We start from the raw sequence: 7,239 nt of genomic DNA, 5'->3' as shown, positions 1-7,239 counted from the left end.
CTCCTTGTGTGGGAGAGGACATGCGTGCGTTCCCAAAGGGTCTCTCATATCAGTGCTATTCAGGAAACATAAACAACAGCACCACAATTGGATTCTGCTCTATATTTGGAAAGTTTGGCCCTTCATTACAAAGCAAGCTGGTGCTCTCTTATTTAGTTCATTCTTTTGCTCATCTCCTGTAATCATTAAATTACAGAGCCATATTTCCAAAGCTCTAGGGGGAAAAAAATGGATTAGGAATAAAATCTTTTAAGCTCCTGTAGAAAATCTCTGGATTCGCTTACAAATGATGGGTGCAGAGTCTGGGAAATGATCTATTCTGAGCCGTCCTAGGTGAACGATTGGCTTCATTTTCTGTGGCTCTACAATGTTCTCTCTTTAATGCAGACCAAGGATGGTACCCTTAACATCCTGTCCTTGGATATATCCCTGATTTCTCCACAACCTTGTCTCCAGGGATAAAAGCGAATGAAGGAACAAGAAGTCATGAAACACATGAATGATCAAGAGGAAGAAAAGAAAAGCTGAGAGGAAAAGGCTGCTGGTGTTTATCAGACCCCTCTGAATATGGCCGTTTTGATCTGCAGAGCAGTTCTGTGCCTTTCTCAGAACTGTCTATTTGAGAGTCTGTTCTCTCCTTAGGAAAACCTGTTTCTCGGAGGTGACTCAAAAACCTAACAAATATTTAGTGAACTATTAGACCAATTCTCAGCCCAGCATTCACAACCTGAGTTATCATCCTCGCTCCAAATATGCCTGAAGCCATGATTGATTCACTCATATTTTCATTTTCTCTCATTTTATCTGACAGTCCAATTTGGACCCTTCAGCAAGATTCCTTGGGAACACCCATTTGTTTCTGCAGGCCAGTCAGCTCTGGATTCTGATTTCCCTCGGGTCACTGCCATCTCCCTCCCTCAGAGGGAAGTGCTGTGGGTCGAACTCGGGGATTCTCCTGGGGAATCTTCTAGAAGGACTCTTCTGGTGAGCGCTTCTGTGACTTGCTTCCTCCCAGGGCAGCTCTGTCAGGATGTGGCTCGGCAGGCCAGATTTGCTTTCCAAATGCTGGGCCCATTGGTCTCATTATAATCCATGTCTTTATTAAGAATGAGGGGGTAAGTCAGAAGACGGTGTCTAAGGTGGTATTATTGATCCTTCAGCCTCCTCATGGAGTCCCTCCAGGAACCCATCCCCCTCCACTCCCCACACTTCTGTGACCAGGAGACAAGCCCCTGAGAGCTGCCTGACAACTCAGGACAAACTGGCACCTACCTGGCTCAGCCCCCACGACTTGCAACTAATTAACATGAGCTCAAGCTCTGCCCCAAGCACCTGCTAGATTGCAGAGGTGTCCTTGAAGTTGGCCTATTTACTATCAGTTTGGACTGGAACTTATGTCCCAGGGTACTGGAAGTTTCAGAGAGAGAACTGCACAAATTTCTCACTACAGCTTCTTGAGAAGTCTGTACCTTCGGGCATCCTTATTCATCAAAGAAGTGATGTCTAGCGAATACTCGTCTCTCTTTTGAACATTTTATGTCTCTTTTATTGATTCAATCAATAAAAATGGTCGTATGGCGCCAGTGCTCTTATTTTAGTATCTTAAAATTTGGCCCCTAATTTTACTTACCAGGGTATAGCAGAATCTGTGGGGATTGTTATATTTATAACAAATAGAGCATCTGAAATTGGCTAAAGAATTATTTCATCGATTTGATTCAAATGAAGTCAAGATGTACCAAAGCCCATGCCTGGAAATCAGTCCTGAGGAAATGAAGCTAAATGTTAGAAACGCTTTACAGGTGTGAATGCAAGCATCTCTCTCTGCCACCTTCCTCTAACATATTTGGAGAAATCTGCTCTTTTTATTGGCTACATCTCAAGGCATGTGGGATCTTAGTTCCCTGACCAGGGTTGGAACCTGTACCTCCAGCAGCAGAAGCGTGGAGTCCTAACCACTGGACCAAAACTGCTCTTGGTCCACACTGCAGCCCATATCGCCCCACCCTCCCAGGTCACCCGGTTCCCTCCTGCAGTCTCTGCTTCTCCTTGGACCTTTGCTTTCACACTGCTGGTCATAAACTGAAACTATAGGATCTCTTTTCTTCACATCAATGTCAGGGGGCAAGTGACTTGGGGGGATTGGGGATGGTTGGGCCTTGTAACTCACTCACCTGGAATACTGAAAATTCACCAAGAATACATGACTGTGGTGGATGGCAGATTCTGGGCTGGTATTGCACAACTGTATTAGTGAGGATTGAGTTTGGCCACAATTATACAGTATAACAGGCTTCCCCGGTGGCACTAGTGATTAAGAACATGCCTGCAAGTACAGGAGACACAAGAGACATGGGTTCAATCCCTGGGTTGGGAAGATCCCCTGGAGAAGGAAATGGCAACCCACTCCAGTATTCTTACCTGGAGAACCCCATGGACAGAGGAGCCTGGCGTGCTACAGTCCATGGGCTCACAGAGTCGAACAACAACTGAAATGACAAGCCCAGACTGCCCAGTTACTAGTCTTCACTAGCTGTGACTTTAGGCAAGTTAATCTCTCTGTGCCTCACTGTTATCTGTAAAACAGAGATAATTATAGTACCTACCTCACAGGGTTGGCAGTATAAAGATTAGATTAGTATATAAACCAAGCATTTAGAACACTACTTGTCACATGATAAGTGATTATTATAACACTAGGGAAAAACCCCAAAGAATTGTATTTCTCTTTTACATTTAAAAAGCAAAAGTCCAGAGGTAAGCAGTGCAGAGCCGGTCTAGCAGTTTCATGGTATTGTTAGACCCAGACTCTTGTCTTCCTGTTCCCTCCTCAAATTACCCTAGAACACGAGATCACTGCTGGAGTTCCAGCCACTGCATGTACATTGCAATCTGGAAGAAAGGCTAGATGGGCAAAAAGAAATTTACCCAGCTGAATGGGCTCCCCTTTAATTATCTCTCTTGGGATTCCAACCTAGCACTTATATTTATTGGCCTGAACTTGGTCACACTTCTGATTACATCTTATTAGCTAGAACTGGGTCACATGACTGTGAGTTGCTGCAAGGGAAGCTGGGAAATGTGCTCTTTATTCCCGGTGATAACATGCTCAGCTAGAAACCATGAAAAAAATAGATTAGACTATATGTAGGGAGAGGAAATGGTCTCTGTCACATCACAGCCCAGCAGACAACCTGAAATTGGATATCAGGTCTGCCTTCCAAGGCTCCCCAGTAAGCCCCTCCCACAGGGAAATTTTCATCCGTTATCTCTCTCTCTTCACGCGCTAACTTACCTGTATCGTTTTAGCTCTTATCTCTCTCCCTTGACCTGTCTCAAACCTGTACCCTTCTCACACCTTTCACTTTCCCACTTCTCTCCAGAAATTCAAAATTTTCCTCAGTGTAACCCTGGGCAATTTGGCTTTCCTCTGACACTGTTCTCAACTGTATCTGAATGTCTAGGGGCCCTGCTATGGCCAGACACAGGTCTTTCTCAACCAACATGTTCATCAAACCAATCGAAGCATTTTTCTAAATGAAAGAAGGGATAAAGCTGGTGGGTACATACATGTATTATTACTCCTGCTCCCTCCTCACACTCCTCTAAAGCATCAGTCTTTGAGCTTGTAAAGGATACAAACCCATAAGGACAGAGAGAAAAGGAGAGGAGACAATAGCAAAAATATTCTGGAAACCAGAAAGCAGATGGAAAAATGGTAAATGATTTGAGCAATTCAAAGAAAACGAAATTATAAGCCAGTAGGCAGGAAAAAACAAAAACACAATTCCTTTTCCGGTGCACCCCTAAGGCTAAGCGGTTGCCAGCAGCAGCAGGTACTATGGGCAGCAAGGGGGAAGGTGGAAACAAAAGCAGAAAGACTGATGGAAAGGTTGTGTAAGAAGCAGTTAGACTCCCAGGTCCGCTCTTCCAGGTGGCAATCTCGCCTTTGCCCAGCAGAAAACTGGAGGTTTATCCTCAGAAGAGAATAGAGGAGCTCTGTCTGAGAAATGCCCAGTGTCATGTTTTCAGTCTGAACACAGGGGGATTGAAGGATATCTGTGTGACCAGTGTTGAAAGCCCCCAAACTCTTTCCCCTACTGGCTTCCAGGTGTACCCCCTCCAGGCAGGAAATTAGACACCTCTTCTTGCGGAATGAGACTTTCTGACCATCAGAGGTTGTCTAAGGATAGGACGGCAATAAGGACGGCACCCATAGTAAGTAAACAATCAACCATTTGAAGGGATTCCAGTTGGAATCATTAGAGGAAAACTTCTCATGGGAAAGAGAACAAAACAAACTAGCAGAGACCTTGCTGGATGAACAAAAGTTAAAAAAAAAAAAAAAAGAAAAAAGGAAAGAAATAAAGGGAATACCGGGGAAAAGGTCAATGACAGCACAAGCAAACCATCAGACAAATCCAGGCTGTGAGGCACATCACAAGATAACTGATCAGCTCTCTTCACCAAGTCAATCTGATGAAAAATAAAAAGGCATGAAGGAGACCTGCTCTAAATAAAAAAGAGATATAAAGCAACCAAATGCAATCTATGGTACTTGTTTGACTCTTGGTTTAAAAAATAAGTTATAGAAGATAATTTTTAGAACAACCAGAGAAAGCTGAATATGGACTAAATATTACAAACTAGGGAATTAGTTTACTTTTTAAAATTACTTATTATTGGTAGGTGTGATAAGGGTGTTATTGTAGAGAATGTCTTTATTTCTTGGATTGTAGGCCGGTAAGTATTTAGATATGGAGCATCACCATGATGTCTATTATTGTCTTTAAAATAGTTCAGGAAAATACATACAGATGAGTCAAATATGGCAAAACATTAACAATTGCTTAATGTAAGTAATGGAAAGTATTGGATTTTCATTGTTTTATTCCTTCTCCTTTCTTGAGTTTGAAATTTTCGTAATAAAAGTAAAACCATCCAAGCAAAAAAAACAATCAGGGAATGACAAAACAAACAGTGGTATAACCTCTTCAAACACCTCTGGAAGGAAGCAAGGCTGAGGTGAGCAGGTAGATGGTTCCTCAGGCATTTCACAGTATCTGGGTCCAGGGAGGGCAGTGACAGCTAGGGAGAACCAACCTGAGACCAGGGGGAATGTGAAGACGCTAACCTTGGAGAGCCCGTGCCCAATACTCAAGCTCAGAGCAGGGGAGATTGAGGCTGGGATCGAGGAGGTTTGATTTCCAAGGTGGCAGAGAGAATTCAGAGCAGCAGGAGAGAGGATGGGGTTTCAACTGTTTTGACAGCTGATGGACAGGTGAGGTTAGGCACATTCTATAACCAAAATTATATTCACATAGGTCATTCATTGGGGCGTTATTTGTAATAGCACAAAACAAAAGAATCTAAGTGTCTGCTGTTTAAAGAACAGATTGAATGAACTAAAATACAGCCACTCAATGGAGTTCGGAGCAGCCATTAAAAGCAATGAGGAAAAACTCTGATTACTGATGTTAGATGATCTCCAGGATTCACTGTTCAATGAAAAAAGCAAAGGCGCAGGATAAATACTATGTTGTTTTTCATCTGGGAAGAAGGGAAAATACAATCATATATAAATCATGAAAAGACAAATCATACACAAATTAAAAAGTGGTTATCTATAGGGAGAAGGAGAGAATGGAGTCAGAGGATAAAAAGGATGGACGCTTTCATATAAAACATCTATAGTTTCAACTTTGGAGTTATGGTTTACATAATTAAAAAATTCAAAAGAAAAATATAGGTCTACAAAGACTGAAATGTTCTGAGAAAGTCTTGTGATGTTAGATATAAAGGGGACAACACAGCCGCTTTACAACAGTATGAAAAAAGAAGCCCAAAGCCTTTGAGAGAATAATGACCGAAGGTCAGACATTGGTGTTATGCGGTTGTTATGAATAGTGGGACTTTGTACTTGCTTGTATTTTCAAAACTCTTTTATGAATCTGAATTCATTTGATAATGGAAAAAGAGAATATCTGTTTTTAAGATGTGGCCCACTGTGCTATATATTAGAAAACCTTGCATATCTATGGCCCTTTCAGAGTCTACATTCACTCTCATGCATATCCTGTCCTTTAATTCCCACAGCTCTAACAGGCAGACGCTGTCTTTAAAGTCAAGGCGAGATAAGAACACGTCGGAGCTGGACCCTGAGATCAGTGCTCTTTGCCACGCTGCTTCCATTATGCAGGTGACCTTTGTTTTGCTTAGCCTGATCTTCTGAGCATCCGTCTCCTCCTCTGGCCAGAGGTGAGAGGCTAGCCGCCCCCCCAGGAAATGCTCTGGGATTAGGGATTTGGCTCTACCACCTGTGACGAATCTAAGTTCAAGGATGAGTTTTTCAGACACATATTATGGAAGACTCAGAATGACTTTTGTAATTGTCATAACCTTCCAAATTCAATAAACAATCTTCCAACAGAAGCCAATCCTTTGGAGACCAAGAACACAGAAAAACAATCTGAGAAATATAACAGCTGCTTCCAAAGGAAAGCCCATTACAATTTAAAGCAGTGGGTATTTTTGACACATGTAAGCTGGTTATTATTCTGAAATGGCCTTGAAACAATACAATTGGCAACAGTAGGTATCCCCTCTGCTGTGTAAGTGAGGGGAATCATAAGATGACAAGAAATTGTGACTTTCGTACAAAGATGGGAGGTGGAGAGAGAAAGGTTTCCATGTGCCCTGGGGACAGGAGAGGGAACTTGTTCTAAAGACCCAGGACCAACAACAGACCCTGTGGAGTCCTGCTTACACTAGCCTGCTTCCACTGGGACGTGCACTAGATCCAGGGCTCCAAAGATGTACAAATAATGTACAGATTTTACATTTTGATGTTAAATTTACTTTTTCCTTTTGTGTTTTTTAAAGAAATACTGACTTTCTAATAGCTTGAAAGTTTTGTTTACAGTGCTCAGAGCTTTAAATCAGCCCTGTCCTGAAGATTAAAGGAGATTCATGAATGGAGCTCTCAGCCCAGGGCCCACTGCACACAGTAGGTTGTCAATAAATGATGGGGTTGGATGGCGGGGTGGGAAGGAGCCTCAAGAGGGAGGGGATATATGCATACTTACAGTTGATTCACGTTGATGTATGGTTTGGGATAGGGATTTGTTCATATCTTTAAAATTTTTTCTTTACCTTCTGCCATTTATCAAACATCCACCCTTCTCCACTGATTAGTCAGACCACACCTACAATATACCAAAGACCTCCCAGCGCTTGTAC

At 42.5% G+C, this 7,239-nt stretch overlaps 1 long non-coding RNA gene across 1 annotated transcript; it reads right to left on the bottom strand.

Moving 5' to 3' along the window:
* Positions 1–1,523: 1,523 nt before the first annotated feature.
* Positions 1,524–4,369, bottom strand: LOC147363438 (uncharacterized). Its single transcript, XR_015137086.1, has 2 exons — positions 2,175–4,369; positions 1,524–1,764 (listed from the first exon to the last, which is right to left on the bottom strand). It is a non-coding gene; the product is annotated as an uncharacterized LOC147363438 (long non-coding RNA).
* Positions 4,370–7,239: the final 2,870 nt, after the last annotated feature.

This window comes from Bos grunniens, chromosome 11 (genome assembly GCF_055505025.1).
Source record: "Bos grunniens cultivar Pamir isolate PY7600 chromosome 11, Bosgru_T2T1.0, whole genome shotgun sequence".
In the NCBI taxonomy this organism is placed as follows: Eukaryota; Metazoa; Chordata; class Mammalia; order Artiodactyla; family Bovidae; genus Bos; species Bos grunniens.
The sequence above is the reverse complement of the archived record's forward strand: the minus strand, read 5'-3'. Positions and strand labels throughout refer to the sequence as shown.